Source organism: Salvelinus fontinalis, chromosome 13, assembly GCF_029448725.1.
Source record: "Salvelinus fontinalis isolate EN_2023a chromosome 13, ASM2944872v1, whole genome shotgun sequence".
In the NCBI taxonomy this organism is placed as follows: domain Eukaryota; kingdom Metazoa; phylum Chordata; class Actinopteri; order Salmoniformes; family Salmonidae; genus Salvelinus; species Salvelinus fontinalis.
The window spans coordinates 28,353,524-28,379,019 of NC_074677.1; the positions used below are offsets into that span (position 1 = coordinate 28,353,524).

Sequence of the window (25,496 nt, forward strand, 5' to 3'; positions counted from 1 at the left end):
AGCTGCTCGAAATTTGAGACAAATATGCAAAGGAAAGTATTGTTTGCACAACTTTTTAAAGAGCTGGTAGGTATTTGGTTCAGTTTGGCACCTAGGTAAAATTTGTTTTATACATTCGGTTTTCTCTCGTCAATAGCTATGAACCAAACATGCCAATGAAAATAGAATATTCGGAAATCAGAAGAGTATAGAGAACAATCAACATGTTTTTTATTTGGATTTCAATCTTCCAAAAAAATCTAAAAAATAAATAAAAATGGTGTCGAATTTTCTCCATCCTCCCCTGATTCAGAATATACCATTTTCATTGTCATGGCATGGTGTATACGATTTTGCAGGCATTACTTTCAGGCTGTCTATACCAATTAATTGTGTATTACAGCCTGATTAATCAGACTACTATGGAGTCTGCTTCTCTCACTGCTTGGCTGGCTCTCTGAAAATCTTTACAACATTTGGGGGTAAACATTGCTCAATAATGGACTAAAGGAGCCTAACGTTACACCTTATAGTCCAAGGACCTTACATGTTCTGTTTAGAGACGAATTGTCTCTGGCAGCCAAAACAGCCTAATACTCCATCTAAGCTAAAATCGATTCTCAATTGCGGTACGGTTCTAGAAACATAAAGCCCTCCACTTTCATATCACCTCAAAATAATTTCACAAACAGTAAATAAACACATACTTAACCGGTTTTAACTGTTGCAGCTGACAGTATTTTTCTGTGACAATGCATTTGTTGCGTCTGTCTTCCATTTACACACAGGTGTTTGGAGATGCAGATAGCTTGTTAGCAACTGTTTTCCGTACATAAGTGCTGTAACATGGAAATATTGCCATGTAAAGGTGTGTAGTAATTTAACCTTTTGTTTTTTGAAAATTACTTCTCACTGATATGAAAGATACGTTCCTTATATTTCCAAACCCGTACCGCAAGCAATGCGTGTGTCACGTTCATTTGTAGAAACGGACCAAGGCACAGCGGATGTTGAGTTCCACATAATTATTTAATAGTGAAACTTAGCAAAAACAATAAACTAATAACGAACCGTGACTACAGAGGTGCTACATACACTTACTCAAAATACAATATCCCACAAACACAGGTGGAAACAAACACTACTTAAATATGATCCCCAATTAGAGACAACGATTACCAGCTGCCTCTAATTGGGAATCATACAAATCACCAACATAGAAACATGAAAACTAGAACACCCACATATAAATAATAAACTAGACTAACCCCCCAGTCACGCCCTGACCTACTCCACCATAGAAAATGACTGGGAACTGTCGCCGGAAGCTCTGGACTGGGAACTGTCCCCGGAAGCTCTGGACTGGGAACTGTCGCCGGAAGCTCTGGACTGGGGATCGTCGCAGGAAGCCTGGTGCGTGGGGCCGGCACTGGTGGTACTGGACTGGTGACACGCACCTCAGGGCGAGCGCGAGGAGCAGGCACAGGACGTACCGGACTGGGGAGGTGCACTGGAGGCCTGATGCGTGGGTCCGGTACAGGTGGCACCGGACTGGTGACACGCACTTCAGGGCGAGTGCGGGGAGGAGGCACAGGACGTACTGGACTGGGGAGGCGCACTGGAGGCCTGATGCGTGGGGCCAGTACAGGTGGCACCGGACTGGTGACACGCACTTCAGGGCGAGTGTGGGGAGAAGGAACAGGATGTACTGGGCTGTGAAGGCGCACCGGAGACCTGGTGTGTATAGCCTGCATCAATGGTACCGGTTTGATGACACACTTCGCATGGCGAGTGCGAGGAGCTAGCACAGGACGTACTGGGCTGTGGAGGCGTACATCTGGGCGAGTGCGAGGAGCAGGCACAGGACGTACCGGACTGGGGAGGCGCACTAGAGGCCTGATGCGTGGGACCGGCACAGATTCCACCGGACTGTTAACATGCTCCTCCAAATGCCTGCGTTGCCGCAAACTCCTTGCCAACTCCATTCTCCGGTAATCCCTCCTCTCACTGTTCCATTGACTCCCAGGCGGGTTCTGGCACTCTCCCTGGGTCGACCGACCACCTCTCTACCTCCTCCCATGTTGTCACTGGTTCACACCTCGGCTCCGCCGACCACCCCGTGAGCCCCCTCCCCAAAAAAATAAATTGGGCTGTGTTTTGGGCTTTCCTTGTGGCCGCAAACCCCGACGTCGTCGCTGTTCTCCCTTCTCTCCTTGCGTCTCCCGCCAGGGAAGGCGATCCTGTCCTGCCAGGATTTCTTCCCAAGTCCAGGATCCCTTCCCATCCAGGATCTCCTCCCAAGTCCAGGATACACTCTCCTCCTGGGCACGCTGCTTGGTCCTGTTGTGGTGGGATATTCTGTCACGTTCGTTTGTAGAAATGGACCAAAGCGCAGCGCATGTTGAGTTCCACATAATTATTTAATAGTGAAACTTAGCATAAACAATAAACTAACAATGAACCTTGACTACAGAGGTGCTACATACACTTACTCAAAATTCAATATCTCACAAACACAGGTGGGAACCAACACTACTTAAATATGATCCCCAAATAGAGACAACGATTACCAGCTGCCTCTAATTGGGAATCATACAAATCACCAACATAGAAACATGAAAACTAGAACACCCACATATAAATAATAAACTAGACTAACCCCCCAGTCATGCCCTGACCTACTCCACCATAGAAAATGACTGGGAACTGTCGCCGGAAGCTCTGGACTGGGAACTGTCACCGGAACTCTGGACTGGGAACTGTCGCCGGAAGCTCTGGACTGGGAACTGTCGCCCTGACCTACTCCACCATAGAAAATAAGGACTCTCTATGGTCAGGACGTAACAGCATGTTAAAGTTCAGACGAAGCACTGGAACATGGGAGCCTGATGAGCTCGCTGAAGCGTAGACGCCTGGCGAGCCGGCTGAGGTGTAAAACCCTGGCGATCCGGCTGAGGTCGGACATGAGGTGGACGCCTGCAGAGCCAACCGGGACAAGAAAACCTCTCGGGCTAACTAGGGCATGGAAGCCCAACGAGCTGGCTTAGGCACCCCTGATGGCTTCAGGATTCTATGAGGACCAACGCTGGATTAGAGAAGCAGGTACGGGGAGTCAACATTTAATAAGGAACAGACATAGAACAAGACAGGAACAGCGTTAACACACGGGTAACACAACGACATACGACAATTAATCCTGAAGCGGGGAACAGAGCTTGGGAACTGACAGATATAGGGGAGGTAATGACACAGGTGATTGAGTCCAATAATTGCTGATGCGCGTGACGGGGGAAGGCAGGTGTGCGTAATGATGGTGGCAGGAGTGCGTAATGCTGGGGAGCCTGGTGCCTTCGAGCGCCAGCGAGGAGGAACAGGAGCAGGCTTGACACTTACACAATTTTCACCATCACAATGAATAAAATAATCATACTGTTAATTACACACAGCCTTTGTATGCTTTTTGAGAATATGTTGAGTTACAGTGCCTTCGGAAAGTATTCAGACCCCTTTACTTTTTCCAGATTTTGTTAAGTTACAGCCTTATTTTAAAATGTATTAAATAGTTATTTTTCCCTCATCAATCTACACACAATAATCCATAATGACAAAGCAAAAACAGGCGCCAGGGAGGGGGAGCGGGAGCAGGCGTGACAAAAAAAGTAATGGTTTATATCGTGAGAGTGACAGAGGGTTGAGGAGGCTTCTATTAAAGCGCTGGGCATCTTGTTAAGTCATGCATTATCTGAATTGGGCCCACAGAATTATACCTATGGAGGAGCGGCTTCTATGAAGGAACTTTGAAGGTCTTTGAACTTCTAAGAGAGCATAACGTTGGACCAGAGCTAGCTAGCTAACAGGCTGTTTGTGCAGCACCAGAATTTAAATAAAAACACGTCTTACCATTTTGTAGTTAATAAATCCAAACGGGATGACAATAGTATCCTTAATCTCTCTTCGTAATTTCTGAATCACGCTTGTAATGTCAGTCGCTTGTAATGTCAGTCGGCTACAGTAGTTTATGCTTCGGAGGGGGAGGGGCACGCACACACACAGGCAAAGATTTTCAGCTGGCAGGCAGACACTGGAATACGTTTCTGAGTGACAGAGTGAGGGCTTTGCATAGGCAATTTGTTGCGTTTTTTATGGGACTAGAAAAAATGCCTGGAACGCAAAATAACGTTATTAACCGGTTCCCATATTTTTTAAATAACGGTTCTGTTCGGAAACAGTATAGACCACTTTCATTCCCGTTCCAGATTCTGATTCTGTTCCTTTCATTCTTTTCCAGTTTTTGGTTCTGTTCCCTGAACCAGTTCCAAGCCCTGACGACCGGTATTCCATTCATAATGTAACCTAACGTAGTGCAATATATCATATTAAATGAAGTGTCACAGATTTACGTACAGAATAAAATAATTGCCCTGAGACCACGTTGCATACACACATGAACACTCAAGTCAACAAACTATTGCCAGGCATACAAAAAGTATTAAAATGTATGCACTCACTACTGTAAGTCGCTCTGGATAAGAGCATCTGCTAAATGACAAACACTTAAAATGTACATTGTGTCATAAAATGTCGGTCCCAGTTTCATGGTTCTTCACTTTACTTCACTCCTTTTTGTAGCTTTTGATCAGCAACTAGGCTACACTGTGAGTTCTTTGTGGTCTGGCTTTGTTTTAAAAATGTTAAATTGCTAAATCTTCCCAGTACAGTACAGCCCATTTTCAACAATAATAGTTTTTGGTCACACAAATTCCGAAGAGTATAGTGAACAGAGAACTGACTTGTAACTCATAACATGCCCGTCACTTGATCTCAAATTATGATTTCGCCCTGGCACTCGGGTCTAACAATGGTGCAAGGTATCTTTGGGTGTGTCTGTTGGAACTTATCATTTAGCCTGCTTTAGATCCAGCCTTGTTTTCTTTGCAATGACAATTTTCTGTGGAGTTCCAGTCCAATGCAGAGGCCATTCTCTCTAGTATTTAGTCTCTACCCAGCTGTGCTGGCTGGTTTCCATTAGGCAGCCATTTTTATTTATTTATTTTAATTTTATTTCACCTTTATTTAACCAGGTAGGCAAATTGAGAACACGTTCTCATTTACAATTGCGACCTGGCCAAGATAAAGCAAAGCAGTTCGATACATACAACAACACATAGTTACACATGGAGTAGAACAAACATACAATCAATAATACAGTGAAAAATAAGTCTATATACAATGTGAGCAAGTGAGGTGAGATAAGGGAGGTGAACGCAAACAAAATATATATAAAAAATAAATAAAAATATAAAAAGGCCATGGTGGCGAAGTAAATACAATATAGCAAGTTAAAAAAAACACTGGAATGGTTGGTTTGCAGTGGAAAAAAGTGCAAAGTAGAGATAGAAATAATGGGGTGCAAAGGAGCAAAAATAAATAAATGAATACAGTAGGTAGTTGTTTGGGCTAAATTATAGATGGGCTATGTACAGGTGCAGTAATCTATGAGCTGCTCTGACAGCTGGTGCTTAAAGCTAGTGAGGGAGATAAGTGTTTCCAGTTTCAGAGATTTTTGTAGTTCGTTCCAGTCATTGGCAGCAGAGAACTGGAAGGAGAGGCGGCCAAAGGAAGAATTGGTTTTGGGGGTGACCAGAGAGATATACCTGCTGGAGCGCGTGATACAGGTAGGTGCTGCTATGGTGACCAGCGAGCTGAGATAAGGGGGGACTTTACCTAGCAGGGTCTTGTAGATGGCCTGGAGCCAGTGGGTTTGGCGACGAGTATGAAGCGAGGGCCAGCCAACGAGAGTGTACAGGTCGCAGTGGTGGGTAGTGTAAGGGGCTTTGGTGACAAAACGGATGGCACTGTGATAGACTGCATCCAATTTATTGAGTAGAGTATTGGAGGCTATTTTGTAAATGACATCACCAAAGTCGAGGATTGGTAGGATGGTCAGTTTTACAAGGGTATGTTTGGCAGCATGAGTGAAGGATGCTTTGTTGCGGAATAGGAAGCCAATTCTAGATTTAACTTTGGATTGGAGATATTTAAGGGACCTAGGCCACAGAAGGCTCAGGGGAGTGTCGCCCATCATCACCCAGCTGTCGAATTGGGCAGGAGCGCCACATCCCATCCCACAATGCACTCTGCTCGCTCTCAGCTGCTCATGGGAACAGTGCTGGCTGTCGGCCCTCAGGGCCTAATCAATCCAGTCAGGGAAAAGTATGGTGGATTGTTCCTTCACCACGAACATCTCTGTCAGTGGTAAGAAACTTATCAATGGCATCTCTGATATTAGCACCAGAAAAATAACTTTACAGTAATAATTTTAAATTAGGGAAACTTTTAACCGAGTGTCGTCAACGATTGATTACAATGTATTGGTTGTTATTAAAGGAGATGTTATGTATATTTTTCATAGACTTTGTGTACTTAATTGTTTCTCAGAATAACAAATCTGAGGAAAAACATTCTCAGTGAAAATGTCTTTGAGGTGTTGTGTTGACATAGCTTTACCAAAGGTGAGTCCCATTCTGCAGTTGTGCTTGAGTGAAAAACCAAGCATGCCTCTGCTTTCACAGCTGCACTGGGAGTTACCCAATATTTGGAGAAGAAAAGCATGCCGCATTTAAAATACTTATCTAAATGTATTGCATGTTTATGTTCTATCAGCAAAGCAAAAGCTTGGTTTCCCTAATGGAAGAAACAGTCTGGCAGCAGAGCCTGGTATTTATCCAGGTGATAGTGGTATTATGACAGCTATTATTTATGCCCTTATTTAGACCACATACATTTGACACTAATGGAGAGCTAGACAATGCATTACCTCCACTGCTCAGCAAGGTTTGATTTCAGATGTAGACAACACCCACTACCATCACATGGGGATCATTTGTGGTCTCGTGGTCTTGTGTGGCTCAGTTGGTAGAGCATGGCGCTTGCAACGCCAGGGTTGTGGGTTCAATTCCCACGGGGGGACCAGGGTTCAATTCCCACGGGGGGACCAGGATGAATATGTATGAACTTTCCAATTTGTAAGTTGCTCTGGATAAGAGCGTCTGCTAAATGACTTAAATGTAAATGTAAATTTGTGAAGTGCTATATTGATTTCAACACCTTTTTACGGTTTGCTACTTTTTTATTTGACTTGCTTTCATTCTGGATGTGCTCTCCTATCTTTATAAGCCACTCACTCTTCTTTTATCATTCATCCATCTCTCCTCTGTCTGGCTCTCAGGGAGTTCCAGTGGCTCACCCACCTGCCAGTCACTGGGCGTCTTGACAGTGCCACCCAGCACCAGATGGCAGTGCCCCGGTGTTAAGTGAGGGATGACATGGGCCAGCAGGCCTGGGCACAGAGGGTCAACAGCATCTTCATTGGAGATCTAAGCAAACCTAACAGTGGACAGCGTCTACGCAGGACGTGCCATAGCCAGCTCGGTGAGTGGCCAATCCATGGACCTCCCTTAGCTGATTTGGGCTCACTACTGGCCAATTTCAAATCAACCCCCTACATTTTACTAATTTTTTATTCCTTCCTTGAAGATCAAATGATTGAATTGAAATGTAGTTGGCCCATACAGATGGACTTGATTTTCCAGGTCATACTTCAAGGAAAGAATGCTAAAGCAATATCAATGTGACTTTATTGTCTAGAATGGAGAGGTCAAGCACGTTGTCAGGCTAACTAATCTCATCAGCTGAACTCTGACTTGATACTGCATCCTTAATTAAATGCTAATCGAATCACCTATTACCATCGATTTGAGGTAATAACATTAAGTTGTTTGCTCAATTACTCCCAATGGCAAGCTGCCCTGTTGGTTTCCGCAATAACCAAATTAGTTATTAGCTGTTAGGCAGGGATTATCAAATCCCAGGCTGGTTTTCCTTTAGTCAGTTCCAGATTAGAGGAAAAGGAGGAAACTGGCCTTGAGGTCCGAATTTAAGAAAATGGGTAATCTCCATTACGGTAGGCCGTCATTGTAAATAAGAATTTGACCCTAACTGACTTGCCTAGATAAATAAAGGGTAAATAATCATTTTTAATTAAAGGACTCAGCAGTGGCAGTCAACATCCATGGCCACGTGCTTCCTGTGTTTGGTCTCTGTTCGGGAGTTCAATACTAACTGGGACATGCTTAAACCACCTGACCAAGTCCTAAAGCAATGGGACTCCCTAAATCTTTCTCAGATTATCACCAATCCCACAAGGTATGACTCCAAACACCCAGAAAAGGCTACTCTCCTCGATGTTATCCTCACAAATAATCCTGATAGGTATCAGTCTGGTGTTTTCTGTAATGACCTTAGTGATCACTGTTTTACAGCTTGTGTTCGTAATGACTGCTCAGTGAAACGACCTGTCCTGATTTGACAAAGACGCTTGTTAAAAATCTTTAATGAGCAGGCCTTCCTTCATGAACTGGCCTCTGTAAAATGGTATAGAGTCAGCTTGATCCCCTCTGTCGGAGACGCTTGGACCTTCTTTAAAAACAGGTTTAGCCCCTAGTTCGACCGTGATCTTGCAGAGTTACTCCACCTCAAGAATTGCATTTGGCGAAAGGCTCGGCACACACATACTCAAGCTGACTGGCTATCGTTCAGGCAAATGAGAAATAAGTGCACTCAGGCTATCCGGAAGGCCAGAGTTAGTTACTTTAAGGAGCAGTTCTCTCTCTGTGGGTCTAACCCCAAGAAGTTCTGGAAAATGGTTAAAGACCTGGAGAATAAACCCTCCTCCTCACAGTTGCCCATGTCCCTTAAAGTTAATGATGTGGTTGTTCACGACAAGAAGCACATGGCTGAGCTCTTTAATCACCACTTCATTAAGCTAGGATTCCTATTTGACTCAGCCATGCCTCCTTGCCCGTCCAATATTTCCTCATCTCCCACCCCTTCTAATGCGACTATCCCTGATACTCCTCCCTCTTTTTCCCCTCCCCCGCTACAAAGTTTCTCCCTGCAGTCAGTCACTGAGTCCGAGGTGCTAAAGGAGCTCCTTAAACTTGACCCCAAAAAAACATCTTGGTCAGATGGTTTAGACCAGTTGCTGCCCCTATCGTCGCCAAGTCTTTCTCTCCTTTCTGGGGAGGTTCCCATTGCTTGGAAGTAAGCCACAGTTCATTCTTAATTTAAAGGGGGAGATCAAGCTGATCCTAACTGTTACAAGCCTATTTCTATTTTGCCCTGTTTATCAAAAGTGTTGGAAAAACTTGTCAATAATCAACTGACTGGCTTTCTTGATGTATATAGTATTCTCTCGGGTATGCAATCTGGTTTCCGCTCAGGTTATGGATGTGTCACTGCAACATTAAAGGTCCTCACCATTGCCCTTGATTCTAAGCAATATTGTGCTGCTATTTTTATTGACTTGGCCAAAGCTTTTGATACGGTAGACCATTCCATTCTTGTGGGCCGGCTAAGGAGTATTGGTGTCTATGAGAGGTCTTTGGCCTGGTTTGCTAACTACCTCTCTCAAAGAGTGCAGTCAGAAAATCTGCTGTCTCAGCCACTGCCTGTCACCAAGGGAATACCCCAAGGCTCAATCCTAGGCCCCACGCACTTCTCAATTTACATCAACAACATAGCTCAGGCAGTAGGAAGCTCTCTCATCCATTTATATGCAAATTATACAGTCTTATACTCAGCTGGACCCTCCCCGGATTTTGTGTTAAATGCTCCACAACAAAGCTTTCTTAGTGTCCAACAAGCTTTCTCTACCCTTAACCTTGTTCTGAACACCTCCAAAAACAAACGTCCTGTGGTTTGGTAAGAAGAATGCCCGTCTTCCCACAGGTGTTATTACTACCTCTGGGGGTTTAGAGCTTGAGGTAGTCACCGGGGCGGCAGCGTAGCCTAGTGGTTAGAGCGTTGGACTAGTAACCGGAAGGTTGCAAGTTCAAATCCCCGAGCTGACAAGGTACAAATCTGTCGTTCTGCCCCTGAACAGGCAGTTAACCCACTGTTCCTAGGCCGTCATTGAAAATAAGAATTTGTTCTTAACTGACTTGCCTAGTTAAATAAAGGTAAAAAAAAAAAATACAAGTACTTGGGAGTATGGGTAGACGGTGCACTGTCCTTCTCTCAGCATATATCAAAGCTGTAGGCTAAAGTTAAATCTAGACTTGGTTTCCTGTATCGTAATCGCTCCTCTTTCACCCCAACTGCCAAACTAACCCTGATTCAGATGACCATCCTACCCATGCTAGATTACGGGGACATAATTTATAGATTGGCAGATAAGGGGACTCTCGAGCGGCTAGATGTTCTTTACCATTCGGCCATCAGATTCCCCACCAATGCTCCTTATAGGACACATCACTGGACTCTATACTCCTCTGTAAATTGGTCATCTCTGTATACCCGTCGCAAGACCCACTGGTTGATGCTTATTTATAAAACCCTCTTAGGCCTCACTCCCCCCTATCTGAGATATCTACTGCAGCCCTCATTCTCCACAGACAACACCAGTTCTGTCAGTCACATTCTGTTAAAGTTCCCCAAAGCGCACACATCCCTGGATCGTTCTTTTCAGTTCGCTGCAGCTAGCGACTGGAACGAGCTGCAACAAACACTCAAACTGGACAGTTTTATCTCAATCTCTTTGTTCAAAGACTCAATCATGGACACTCTGACTGACATTTGTGGCTGCTTTGTATGATGTATTGTTGTCTCTACCTTCGTGCTGTTGACTTTGCCCAATAATGTTTGTACCATGTTTTGTGCTGCTACCATGTTATGTTGTGTTGCTACCATGCTGTGTTATCATGTGTTGCTGCCTTGCTATGTTGTTGTCTTAGGTCTCTTTTTATGTAGTGTTGTCTCGCGATGTGTGTTTCGTCATATATTTATTGTATTTATAAAAAAAGATGCATCTCCCAGGCCCCCGTCCCCGAAGGAGGCCTTTTGGTAGGCCGTCATTGTAAATAAGAATTTGTTCTTAACCGACTTGCCCAGTTAAAAAGGTTAAATAAACATTTTTAAAAAATGTAAAACTCTAAGTCTCAGGCAGTGTAGTATGAGGCTATCTACACACAGCCATCTATAGCTTTAGGGAATTCTCCAATCTCCACTTGTGCGCCGGGAAGCACATTTTAAATTAGATATACTCTGAGAACCACTGCCTAAATGGTTAAGATATTCACTCTCTCCAATAAGCCCCCTGTAAGTTTGTACATCTGTCCAGGCCCATATGGAGGCTGTCCAACACATCTTCACTGTGTGAGAGATAAGCCTACATGCTCAGTGGTAAATGGAGCTGGTTTTGGGTAACAGGGTGCTGGTGTTTGTGGTCTGGATGGAGAAACACACAGCCCCTGGAGTGATTGGATAACACTAGAAGAATGCGTCATACTGCCCACTTTTCCAGCCTCTAGTTGATACCTGACAGCTGCTCACTGTGCAATTACTGGAAAGTTTAGTTTTATTTGACCTGGAGCCTAAATTTGAACTGGATATTGGAAGACAATGTATGCAAGTTAGGCAGTGTCTTTGTCCCAGATGAAACTATGGAATTTTAACAGTAATGTCAATGGGCAAGTTACTGTACATTTCAGGTGAAGAACATTGTGGCATTCTTTCAAATGTTAGTGTGGTAAGGAAGAAAGTTGTATCTTTCTATCCATCCATTTAGTGAAGGCAGCCAACAGAAGTCATGTTTGAGAACCAGAGAGAAACAAGCTATTGCTATCAAGGCACAAGGCGAGACCCAAATGCAGACAGGAGGCAGACGGTTGGAGTCTTACAATGTTTATTAATCCAAAGGGGTAGGCAAGAGAACGGTTGTGGATAGGTAAAAAAGTCAAAACCAGATCAGAGTCCATCCAGGAGGTACAGAGTGGCAGACAGGCTCGTGGTAAAGACATGCAGGCGGGTACAAAGTCCAGAACAGGCAAGGGTCAAAACCAGAACGACTAGAAAAAGGAGAATGCAAAAAGCAGGAGAACGGGAAAACCGCTGGTTAACTTACAAATATACAAAACAAACTGGCACAGAGACACAGGAAACACAGGGATAAATACACTGGGGAAAATAAGCGACACCTGGAGGGGGTGGAGACAATCACAAGGACAGGTGAAACAGATCAGGGCGAGACAATTGCACCATCAACTCATCATGCCTCACCAATGAGGCATGCTGGAAGCACACTTTAAACATTGAGAGATAAATTGTATTTGGTTTGCTTGAAATAACACAAATATTATGTGTCCCAGACCACATTTTGGGGAGTTTCTTATATACTTGTTCAAAAGAGGGACAAGACTGGTAAACCGGTTCAACCATGTAGGTAGAAACAAGGTGAAGGTTTTTGGGGTTTCCCACAAGCCTTTGAAATGTGTTTATCACATTTATAACACTCTGGCTCTAAGCTCGTATAGGTGAAGAAGACCAACTCTTCCCACCTTTGTGTTTTTTTTGGTCTTGCTCAATGAATGTGTCTTATTGGGACATAAGGCCTCTGCTGCATTCAATTTACAAGGTTATTTTTATACTCATTAAAGATACATGGAGTTGTTTTGACACAAAAAAATCCTACACAGCAGGAGCTCTTCTGAATGAGTTGTTTATATTTTTTAAAAGTTGTGTCACTGCTGTTCTGCATTTAATTTAGCTCAAACCACAAGTAATGCGATAAACATTACCCTCTTTGCTCTTATCCAAAGGATTCACCCTTGTTAAAAATTAAGCACTCACATTCCCATTACTGTAATAGTGGATCTAGAACCATTCTCCCACTTCCTGAAATGTGCAATCTCTGTCCATCTCTCTTTCTATCTCTCTCTGTCTCCTCGTTCTCCCTTATCCTCCTATCTCCCAGCTGCATGAATGACAATTTGAATCTTACTCAGCACAACAGCGATCCCATCACCAGGTGCTAGTGACCCATTTAACCCCTCTTCTTTGTCATGAGTCCCCCTTGCTCCTCTACTTTAATCAATCCATCTCATCTCTCTGCAGGCGGGAGGTGGCACAAGCGTCACCTGACCTACAGGGTGTTGAACTGGCCTGGCCACCCCTCTCTGGGTCAGGTGGCCCTAGCCGTACGAAAGGCTTTTCAGCTGTGGAGCAACATGTTGGACCTGACCTTCAAAGAGGTCACCCAGGGGTCAGCTGACATCCGGCTGGCCTTCTACGAGGGGGAGCACAACGACGGCATGGGCAATGCCTTTGATGGTCCAGGTGGGGAGTATAGCAGTATAAGGTCTAGTAGGGGTTTGACATTTTGATTGAATCCTGACAGATCATAGTTTACCTGAAGGAAAGGAGAAGGCATTTTCAAACAGGGCAATTTCCAAAGATAAATTGGTTTCAGCTGTGAAAGATCTCTTTCAGAACTAGCCCCAGCTGTCACAATGTTCACTTGCTTACAGATCCGTCTTGCCTGGTCTGAGAACAGCCCCTAGGCTCTACTGCTTAATTATTTTCAGATGTAAAGGGACCAGATAGTCATAAGAAACATGGTGATGGTTCCACGTAGCCTGAAAATGGGAGTCGAGAAGCTTCCACCGTATTTCTTAAACATGCCTGACTCCTTCAGATCTGCACAGTTTGAGGGGGTAGGGCAAGAGGTTGTTTTGGGAAGCTTCTCTACCACCCCTGAAACCTCCCTATGTTTTTGTTTTTACCCCCAGGAGGCGCCCTAGCGCATGCCTTCTTCCCTGGCCGAGGGGAGGCTCACTTTGACATGGCAGAGAGCTGGACACTGAACGGCTGCAAGGGTCACAACCTGTTCATGGTGATTGCCCACAAGGTGGGCCACACGCTGGGCCTGGATTACTCTCCTGTGCATCATGCTCTCATGTCCCCCTACTACAATAAGCTGGGGAAAGCTTTATGGTGCGTAGGCATAATCCACACTGAGAGAGGAACAAGCCATGAAAACATTTATTGGAATTTGATTTTGAACCAGTCACTTTACATGCCCAAAAATTAGAGTAAAAGAGAGAACATGTGGAGGTAATAATCAGTGATCAGGTAGAGGAGGAAACAAGATTACATGAGGGAGTGAAGATGATAAAATTACTTTGAGACCTTATATTGAATTTAGTCCACAAATCTGACTAGAGATTGGATCAGCATCTGTTTGTTTAACCATTTACCATCTGCTGTGCTATCATTCACCATGACATCATAGTGTCCAATCACTCTGTCATACAGTATACGAAGCATCAATTGGAAAAAGCTAAAGGACAGTTTATTTTCATATTAAGTGTGGCTAAAGCCATCCCATTTATTACAGGGAAAAGTGCTGTACTTTACTACATTCCTGAAGAAAATGTACTTCTTGCACCATAAATTTTCCCTGTCACACAAAAGTACTTGTTACATTTTGAATGCTTAGCAGGACAGGAAAATGGCCAGAAGTACATATACCTTAGCCAAATACATTTAAACTGTTTCACAATTCCTGACATTTAATCCTAGTAAAAATTCCCTGTCTTAGTTCAGTTAGGGTCACCACTTTATTTTAAGAATGGGAGATGTCAAAATAATAGTAGAGTGATTTATTTTTATTTATTTCATCATTTGCTTTTATTTCTTTCATCACATTCCCAGTGAGTCAGAAGTTTACATACACTCAATTAGTATTTGGTAGCATTGCCTTTAAATTGTTTCATTTGGGTCAAACGGCAGGTAGCCTAGTGGTTAGACAGTAACTGAAAGGTTGCAAGATCGAATCCCCGAGCTGGCAAGGTAAAAATCTGTTGTTCTGCCCCTGAACAAGGCAGTTAACCCACTGTTCCTAGGCCGTCATTGAAAATAGGAATTTGTTCTTAACTGATTTGCCTAGTTAAATAAAGGTGAAAAAGAAAATTGTTTCGGGAAGCCTTCCACAAGCTTCCAACAATAAGTTGGGTGAATTTTGGCCCATTCCTCCTGACAGAGCTGGTGTAACTGAGTCAGGTTGTAAGCCTCCTTGCTCGCACATGCTTTTTCAGTTCTGCCCACATTTTCTATAGGATTGTGAAGGTCAGGGCTTTGATGGCCACTCCAATACTTTTACCTTGTTGTCCTTAAGCCATGTTGCAACAACTTTGGAAATATGCTTGGGGTCATTGTCCATTTGGAAGACCCATTTGTGACCAAGCTTTAACTTCCTGACTGATGTCTTGAGATGTTGCTTCAATATATCCACATACTTTTCCTTCCTCATGATGCCATCCATTTATGAAGTGCACCAGTCCCTCCTGCAGCAAGGCACCCCCACAACATGATGCTGCCACCCCGTGCTTCACGGTTGGGATGGTGTTCTTCGGCTTGCAAGCATCCCCCTTTTTCCTCCAAACATAACGATGGTCATTATGGCCAAACAGTTCTATATTTGTTTCATCAGACCAGAGGACATTTCTCCAAAAAGTACGATCTTTGTCCCCATGTGCAGTTGCAAACCGTAGTCTGGCTTTTTTATGGCAGTTTTGGAGGAGTGGCTTCTTCCTTGCTAAGTGGCCTTTCAGGTTATGTCGATATAGGACTCGTCTTACTGTGGATATAGATACTTTTGTACCTGTTTCCTCCAGTATCTTCACAAGGTCCTTTGCAGTTGTTCTGGGATTGATTTGCACTTTTCACACCAAAGTACGTTCATCTCTAGGAGACAGAACGCCTCTCCTTCTTAAACGGTGTGATGGCTGCGTGGCCCCATGATGTTTATTCTTGCGTACTATTGTTTGTACAGATGAACGTGGTACCTTCAGGCGTTTGGAAATTGCTCCCAAGGATGAACCAGACTTGTGGAGGTCTACAATTTTTTTTCTGAGGTCTTGGTTGCTTTCTTTTGATTTTCCCATGATGTCAAGCAAAGAGGCACTGAGTTTTGAGGTAGGCCTTGAAATACATCCACAGGTACACCTCCAATTGACTCAAATTATGTCAATTAGCCTATCAGAAGCTTCTAAAGCCATGACATCATTTTCTGGAATTTTCCAAGCTGTTTAAATGCACAGTCAATTTAGTGTATGTGAACTTCTGACCCACTAGAATTGTGATTCAGTGAAATAATCTGTCTGTAAACAGTTGTTGGAAAAATGACTTGTGTCATGCACAAAGTAGATGTCCTAACCGACTTGCCAAAACTATAGTTTGTTAACAAGACGTTTTTGGAGTGGTTGAAAAACTAGTTTTAATGGTTCCAACCTAAGTGTATGTAAACTTTCGACTTCAACTGTATATGTTTTGATTTCTAAGACATTCTAAGGTTTGCATCATTCACAACAGAAGTTGCCAAATAACTCTCAAACTCGTATAGCGTGTATCAAGAGAACATCTCTGGTCATCCCTAGCACCTGATTTGGCAGATTCATTAAACACAAATGCTACATTTGTAAATTCAGTCTGAGTGTTGGAGTATGCCCCTGGCTATCCGTAAATAAAAACAGCAAGAAAATGGTGCTGTCTTTTACTTTTGATACTTAAGTACATTTTATTAATTACATTTACTTTTAATATTTCAGTATATTTAAAACCAAATACTTTCAGACTTTTACTCAACTGGTATTTTACTGGGTGACTTTTACTTGAGTCATTTTCTATTAACGTGTCTTTACTTTTACACATGTTTCACAATTGGGTACTTTTTCCACCAATGAGGGAATCACACCCGGTAGCATAGGCTACTCTATAGACTCAAGTTTTCCATCCGAACACTCTGATGCTTTACCCAAAGGGATGTCCAGCAATCACTATATCACAGAGCCAGGCTTCCGGCAGGTGGAGACAGTGTTTATCAGTCTTATTTCCCATCCTCTCGTCTCCTCAAAGTCACACCAAAGTCAACAAGCAACATCCCTGTACATCAACGTTTCCACTTAGACAGTAAAACAGGGAGAAGCCAGACAAACTCTCCCCATGTTTTGTCTTGTTCTACTTAGGAATACTGATTTTATCAGACCTTTACACAATTGTTTGCTCAACTTTTTCCAAACAGAACGGGTGGGCAACATCTGGAGACAAATCAAAGGAGACGTTGTGTCTGCGATTCAGGGGCATCGGAAAATCATTTGGCTCTTGACTTTTTTTTGGCATCGGAATACAGTAAATCAAACGTCAGCTCAGCTGTCAGTATCTCAGCACCCAGTCATCCATGATGTGTTGGGTTTTCCATGCTGCAATGTTATGGCGTGCCAATTAGTATATTTTGTGTAACTCTCTAACTTGCTTTGAAACAGGTATGTAGGTCATATCTGTACTTGTCCATTGCAGAAAGCTGTGTAGTCAGAAGTAATGTACATGAATCAGCCAGGCTTTTTGCAGATGCACTTGGTCTATTGTGGTAACATGGAAGAATATGCATGTATATTATGTACTGTATAGTCATAAAAGCTTATACATTACTGTCCTGTTTTGCACACTTTGTACAAAATAATAAAATGCAGTACTACAGGATATTTCTTAACGTAGCTCTTTATTAGCTAGCTATAACTGGCATGTTCACGTATCGCCAACCAGGATCAAACTGACCATGACCTAACCATTTGGGTGGTCTTAACCAATCATAGCACAGTATGATATGGCGGTAAAATGCATCCAATTATAATTCAGTATGTTTACACATATGAATATTACAATTACTAAAGCTACTGTCCTTTTTGTAATTGAATGTCCTCTATAGGGAAGCCAGAGAGTGATCAGATAATCCAGTTGCCTGGTCAGGTGTTCAGCTCTGCCCTGCAGGACTGGGAGCTGTCCCAAGGGTGCACTGGGGGGCCTGATTCCACCCCACCTCCATACTGCAGGGGCTTCTTTGATGCCATCACCATGGGTAAGACTGAACTGGTAGTCACTATCTGACCATGCTAAAATGGCAAAAAAAATATTTAAATGAATGTCTCGCTGTCACCCAACTGGAAGTTGTACTTACCTAACATACTGAGGTTAGAAGCAAGGTTTGGGTAAGTGTTGTGGTTTCAAACAAGACTAATCCACATCTGGTGGATTTTGGCATATGACTATTTTGGGACATAAGCTTACGTAAACAGTAGGTTGAGAATTCCTTATTGACTTCTGAAGACAGTGATATACTCTGATACCTGTAAAGCTTCCATGTTATATTACCTTGCAGACCAAGATGGTACCAACCTAGTATTCTGTGGGAGGCTGTTCTGGACTGTGTCTCCCGCAGGCCAGGCCAGCTCCCCTCTACCTCTGCAGAACCGCTGGCCAGGACTACCCCTCACCATTTAGGCAGCTGCTTACTCAAAGATGGACAATAAGTTATACTTTTTCAAAGGTAGTCTGCACATGAAGACACAAGTAACCGGCAATAAATGTACCAGAAATGATTTGTTCTTGTTACAGTAATAACTGTCTTGAATCAGAGTTGGGGTTAGCGTTCTAGTTCGAGATACAGAATACAATCAGATAGATTATAGCAGAAATGTTTTACACAGATAGATTTTTCAGTTTGTGTCCATATTTATTTATGTTGCTGCATTGCAATTTCACATCCCACACCACCAGCACCTTCCTCCTTGCGTCTCTTCCTCCAGGCAGGCGAGTGTGGCGTTACTCCGGCAGCGATGTGGACCCAGGCTTCCCCCTGAGGAGCAGCGAGCTAGGCCTCCCTGGACACCCTGACCAGGCCTTCACCTACCCCCACCTGGGCCACCTAGTGGTGTTTAAAGGCCAGCGTTACTTTGTGCTTAACTTTGGGACCCTGAGGCCCGACTCATACTACCCCGCAGCCTGGAAGACAGAGGGCCAACGGAGCCCTCAACCACCCTGATGGACAGGTATACTTCTTCAAGGAGCAGCAGTACTGGAGCTTTGATCCAGAGAAGGTGCAGGTGACTGGAGCGGGGAGGTGGGACACAGAGCTGGAATGGACAGGCTGTCTTGGAACTCACCACAGAGGCAATGATATACTGTGACCACAGGATGGCGATAACTAACTGATTCAAGTTTTTGGTCAGGGTAATGTGCAATGGATATACTCAAGACTAAGCAATGACAGAAGTCAAGGGATTTGTTTATGTTCCCATATTTTTTATGTTTATACAGTATTATTAAATTAATATTAATATTCCTACATCCTACAGTGATTCAATGTTTTTGTTTGTAATGTGCTTGTTTTGTTCTAGACCGTATTAAGATATTCTGTATGAGTCATGGCCCATCTGTGGGCTGTACATTTTATTAGGATCTCTTTTAGTCCTCATTTGGACTAATCTTCCAAGAGTCCTTAAACATTAAAATACAATTTATAATTTATAATACGACCACATTTTCACATATTGACCAGATAAACAGTCTAAAAATATATATTGATTCTTCATCTACCATAGTCCAGCACAACTTTCCTACGTATTATATTAAAATGGTTTTAAAGTATTGTTTGAATTTATATATTGAAAGGTTTCTGGTTTGCTCAGATAAATTATTAAATTTCTTTATTGCTCTAAATCTAAATCATTATTTTGCCTATTTCTCTTTTCTGCCTGGATAACACATGCAGTAGAATGTGAAAAATCTATTCCTAGTATTTACTGAATGTCTGTCTCTTACCAACTTAATAATGCTATGAATAGAGTTTGGACGTTTTAAATTGTGTAGATTATGAAATAAAATAAGCATGTTTTTTTCAATTATCTTGTTGATTGATGACCAACCATGAGCATTGAGCATGGCTACAACAGAAGAACCATATCTCCACCTTAAAACAATCCTTGCTGCTCAGTTCTGTTCAATCTGCAGCCTCCTAATTTCACTTGCTGATGCATTTCCCCAGAACACAGAACAGTAGTTCACCTGACTCCCAACTAATGCTTGTGTTATTTGCTTAAGAATCTTTCCCAGTAAATATTTAGCTATCCTTCTGATCACGCATGCAGTTTTAATCGTTTTTTTTTTACATAGATGAGTTATTTGAGACAACCATGATAAGCAGTTGTCTAGCTGCACTCCTAGTAGTTTGGTTTCTGCCACTTCCTAAATTTGTACTCCCCACCATGCTGGTGGAACAGACCAACATAACTTTGGTTTTCTTGGTGTTTAAAACAAGTTTGTTCCAGCAAACCCAATCCCTGATATTTTCCAAATCTACTTGTAGAGCTTGCTGTACCTGTTTAACCGATTGTCTTGCTGTATAAATTGTAGTATCATCTGCAAATATAGTAGTTTGAGTTTCAGATAAGGCATAAGGAAGTTCGTTGGTATATATTAAGTAAAGAAGTGGCCCAAGGCAGCTGCCCTGCGATATTCCACAGTTTAAAGCATGAGGGGAAGAAAATGAACCATTAATGATATAGGTGGACTGTTTCCTGTCAGTTACATATGACTGTACCCAATTCAATACCTCCTTAAAACCATAATACAATAATTTTGTCAAAATTATTTCATGATCCACTAAATCAAATGCTGGACTAAAATCAAAAAATTGTACACCCACAAACCTGCCATTATCCATAGCATTGGCCCACTAGTCAGGCATGTTAACCAATGCAGTGGTAGTGGAATTGTTTTTGCGATAAGCATGCTGATTGGCTGTAATCAGATAATTATTTTCCATGTACTCCCATATTTGTCTACTCACAATACCCTCCAATATCTTACTGAGTGAAGGGAGTAGACTAATTGGTAGAATATTGGCAGGAGTAATGGGTTCTTTGCTGTCTTTCGGGATAGGACACAGTTTAACATGCTTCCATACATTTGCAAAAGTCCCCTTTTCTGTGACCAATTACATATGTATTTCAGTGGAGCTGCAATCTGGGGAGCAGCATAGCTTTGTAAAAAAATTGTCCATAAGATCATAACCTGTAGATTTAAATGACTTCAATAGGTTTAACACCTCCTCTACTGACACCATTTGTAGACTAAAAGAGCAATTTTTTTGCTCATAATATGATCAATCCATTGGACAATAGCTTGTTTGGAAGAATGGATGTTTACATTATCGCTCAGTAAATACATTTTCTTTGTAAAAAAATCAGCTAAATGATTGGCAATATGAGCTGGTAAAATCAACTTTATCCGTTCCACATTACTGAGCGGTAATAGGCTCCGAACTCTCCAAACTCCAGTGCGTTATAGCGCGCACGCTGCTGCAGACAGTAGACATTCTCTCCAGAGTTGGAAGGCAAACGCCTAACACGACTAAGACAGGGACCGGGGTAACACTACAGAATGTCTCACGAAGTTGCAGATTTAAATGGTATTAGTTTACTTTAATGACAAATTAGGACGAATATGTCATCCCAAGACGCCCGTCTCCAAACTTTATGCACTTCACAATACAGGTAGTGTTCAAACTCTCACTCGAAAGGAACCATAAATTCGCAGACAATGACAGCTTCAATAATTTTGAGCTTTCTCTGTATTTGGATGTGTTCACCCAGTCTGTCACAAGGGACCGGGTTTGTCTATCAGTTTCCAGGTGTGACATTGCAACGCATCCACACTGAACACACTGCTGGACCCCTTGCAGGCACCAACGTGGCTCGCAGGTAAGTGGACCTCAAGCAAATAAGTAGCCTAAATGAAAACCTAATGAAGTCACTCATGTATTCATCAGAAAAGTTATGATTCCAAGTTGTTGTTCAAGGTTAAACATATACTGATCTGTAGAAATATCTATTTTGGGGGAGCTCCGAGTGGCGCAGCGGTGTAAGGCACAGCATCTCAGCGCTTGAGGCGTCACTACAGACACCCTGGTTCGATTCCAAGCTGTAACACAACCAGCCATGATTGGGAGTACCATAGGGCGGTGCACAATTGGCCCAGCATCGTCTGTGTTTGGCGGTGTAGGCGCTAAAAAACAAGTTAAAAATATTATAGCTGTCATTCTGTTGAGAAAGTTGGACTTGTTGTGTATGCTTGCATGACAATTTGCATTGACTTTATTCTGAATGAAGTAACCAAAAGTATATGACTGTTCCAATTCCTGCTATGAATAACGAAATGAAAAGCAGTACTGGCAATAATGAAACAAAACATTAAGAAGTGGCTCTGGTTTGGTTTGGAATGAATTAATGGAGCAGGCTACTTAAAAATTGCCCATTGTCTCTCAACACTAGTTTATGACAATGTGAACACATTTATTTAATGTCTTACTAGATTTGGCCTGATATTCCAAACTTCTCGATTGACATAAGCGGACCTCTCGGAGTTTTCCTCAATAAAATAAGAATTGCAATAAAAAAATGCTTTCCCCCCCCCCCCCCCCCCCCCCCCCCACACACACACACACACACACACACACACACACACACACACACACACACACACACACACACACACACACACACACACACACACACACACACACACACACACACTAAAACTCTGCCTCCCTGTGATCTCCTTTGGTAGGAACTGGTGTCAGTACACAGTGTCGAATACTGGTGTCATGCCAGGTGCACAACGGGACGGAGACTCTAGTGCAGCGAGTGTTTCAGAGTTGCCGGTGGCCAGGACCCTGTTCTAACCTCATCAGGTATGAATGGCATTCACTCACTCACCGCCACAGGCCCTTCATGCAGATTGATTGTCATGCAGCGGCAATTACAACTTCAGACATGAAGTGTTATGATTTCAGTGTTGCGCTGGGACCCATATTGAGTTTAGGGAATATCCACTCATGTCAACAAGCTAGATATAAATCATAATGAGTTGCAGTAGCCTATAAGGTAACAAACCATCTTGCTGAGCCAAAAGCTTTGGCGGCCACCATTTCCAGGTTTCCCTATCCTGATTGGATACTCTTACTTTAATGGACTCTGGGTATTCGGACATAGTGTTAAGCTTGGATCAACATTGTTATCTTATCCCTATGTTACAGATGAATTAAACATATTTTTATTTAGTCATTTCCAGTGTAAAGAGGTCAGTGTATTCTCTCCCTTGTAAAGGATTTGAATGACGTCTGTGAAGGTTTGTCATACAGTAATGTTACTGACGTCAGTGTTAAGACCTTTAATGATGTCTGTGAAGGTTTGTCATACAGTAATGGTACTGATGTCAGTGTTAAGACCTCTAATAATGTCTGTGAAGGTTTGTCCTACAGTAATGTTACTGACGTCAGTGTTAAGACCTCTAATGATGTCTGTGAAGTGAACATGTGCCCCAGTGCTACAGTGCTGCCCGTCAGTGACTATCATCTTCTCTCAGTTACAGGACCCTGGTCCGGCCCATGTACAGGCTGACGTTTCGCCAGGTGACAGCACTGGCGTGGAGGTGCTGCCCAGGCTTCCTGGGAAACGACTGCAAAGAGGGTGAGTAGAGTACTGTACAGATGTAGGATCTTAATTTCATCACTTTTGATGCTGACCATTTTCCTGCAAATGTAGATGAGCTTCGTGATTTACATAAATTCACTGAAAACCCACACTAACACATGGTTATAGGAACAGTATTGCACTTTTCATGTAGCCTACTTTTGGCCAGCTAATTGCCTAACCACTGATCAAGAAACATTATGGACTAAACGTTCAAATTCTGTTGCTGAAGATTATTTTGCCGTGTCAAATTAAGATCCTACATCTGTACCTGTGTCTGTCTGCCCGTCCTTCAGTCCGTTCGTCTGTCTATCTATCTGTCTACCTTTTAAACTCAAAGAGCTGGTGAGCTGGAGGTAGAAATGCCCCAAGGGCACTGCAGTCAAAACAGTGGTCCCCTTGTGTACCTCATACATTCTTTGATCCTAAACTCCTTGCTATGTACTGTATGACATCAAAATTACAGGGTGAAAACAATGGCCGATCATCACCCACTCATGCACTGTATTCTAGACTGGGCATTTTGTTTTTGTGGTTTGTTTTGTTTATTTAATCTCCTGACTGTGGTGTAATGAAGATAGGGATAGTCACTGAACCAGATTTTACTTACTTGTCCTCCCTCTTGGTTGGACTCACTGTTCTGCTTTTTCTTGGGACAATGTTCCTTATCGTAAGTTCCCATCGGGCAAGCGGTTAATGGACCAAGACACAGTATTTCTTCTGTAACCGATATGGTGGTTCAGAGTTAATTTAATTGATTTCCATTTACCTTTATTTTTAAAGGGGGTCCAATTGAGACCAAGGTCTCTAATTTATGACTGGTGTCTAATACAGAGAACATGGCTCTGCTCCCCATTTCAGACTGGAGCTCTGTTCAACATAGGACTGGTGATGACCCTCCACTGTGCTGACTCTGAGGAGTCAACTTACAGAAGGAAAGCAATATTATGAAGATGTGAAATTAGTGTTAATGGCAGAATTGTTTTTGCAGATACCAGTATAAAGTTGTAATGGGTCAAAGTCTAAATGAAGAATGGCCTCACAGGGGTTTCAGCTTTTTGTGTCCATGTTGTTCTCCATGTCTGTATGCATCGCTACCTATCGTTTCTATCTTGGTGTTCCACTGGCTACCACTGAGATCGCTATCTATCGTTTCTATCTTGGTGTTCCACTGGCTACCACTGAGATCGCTATCTATCGTTTCTATCTTGGTGTTCCACTGGCTACCACTGAGATCGCTATCTATCGTTTCTATCTTGGTGTTCCACTGGCTACCACTGAGATCGCTATCTATCGTTTCTATCTTGGTGTTCCACTGGCTACCACTGAGATCGCTATCTATCGTTTCTATCTTGGTGTTCCACTGGCTACCACTGAGATCGCTATCTATCGTTTCTATCTTGGTGTTCCACTGGCTACCACTGAGATCGCTATCTATCGTTTCTATCTTGGTGTTCCACTGGCTACCACTGAGATCGCTATCTATCGTTTCTATCTTGGTGTTCCACTGGCTACCACTGAGATCGCTATCTATCGTTTCTATCTTGGTGTTCCACTGGCTACCACTGAGATCGCTATCTATCGTTTCTATCTTGGTGTTTGTTAGTAAAACGTTTACTGTTGACAGGAGAACAAGAGGAGACAATAGGACGAGGTGGATAATTGTATAATAAGGCAGATTTATTCAAGTGTAAAGATATTAGGCAAAGCGTGCGGCACGGCTCTTTCTGTCTGATTTGTATGAAATCGTCCGGAAAGAGGTAGTTTCAAGAATCGTACAGTATTATATAGACAACAAGCAAAGTAGGTAGATCTGCGAGTCTGGCCTTCCGATTGGTCGATCTGGGTCTTGGGTAGTCCTGAACAGGCCTGGTGTCCACGTTCCATTGGTTCCTGAGATAGTTCTTTGTCTTGGGCTCCAACCGTGTGTTCTGTGGTTATTATGGGGGAGGGGAATTATGTGTGTCTGTAGTTGGTGTCTTAATAAGTCCAGCATATGTCCAAGAGAAATGAGGAGTATGTGTATTTTTGTATAAAATATGGCTTATGTTGAAATGTAGTTATTACTAGTTTCCAGTCTCTATTACAATTTCTTACAAATCCCTCTCTTCACGTCTCACAAGAGACGTGACATAAAAGTATATAAAAAAAACAAAACTAAAGGATAAAATTTGTCAGAAGACAAATTTTAATTCCCTCTCTTCACGTCTCACAAGAGACGTGACATAAAAGTATAAAAAGACAAAGCTTTGGGATAAAATTTGTCAGAAGACAAATTTTTAATTCCCTCTCTTCACGTCTCACAAGAGACGT

At 42.7% G+C, this 25,496-nt stretch overlaps 2 pseudogenes; both read left to right on the top strand.

The window, feature by feature from the left end:
• The first annotated feature begins 2,867 nt into the window (after nucleotides 1-2,867).
• On the top strand, nucleotides 2,868-19,024 carry LOC129867817 (matrix metalloproteinase-28-like; annotated as a pseudogene).
• A 4,074-nt stretch (nucleotides 19,025-23,098) lies between these two features.
• Nucleotides 23,099-25,496, top strand: part of LOC129868360 (collagen alpha-1(XXVI) chain-like) — a 73,062-nt pseudogene continuing 70,664 nt past the window's right edge.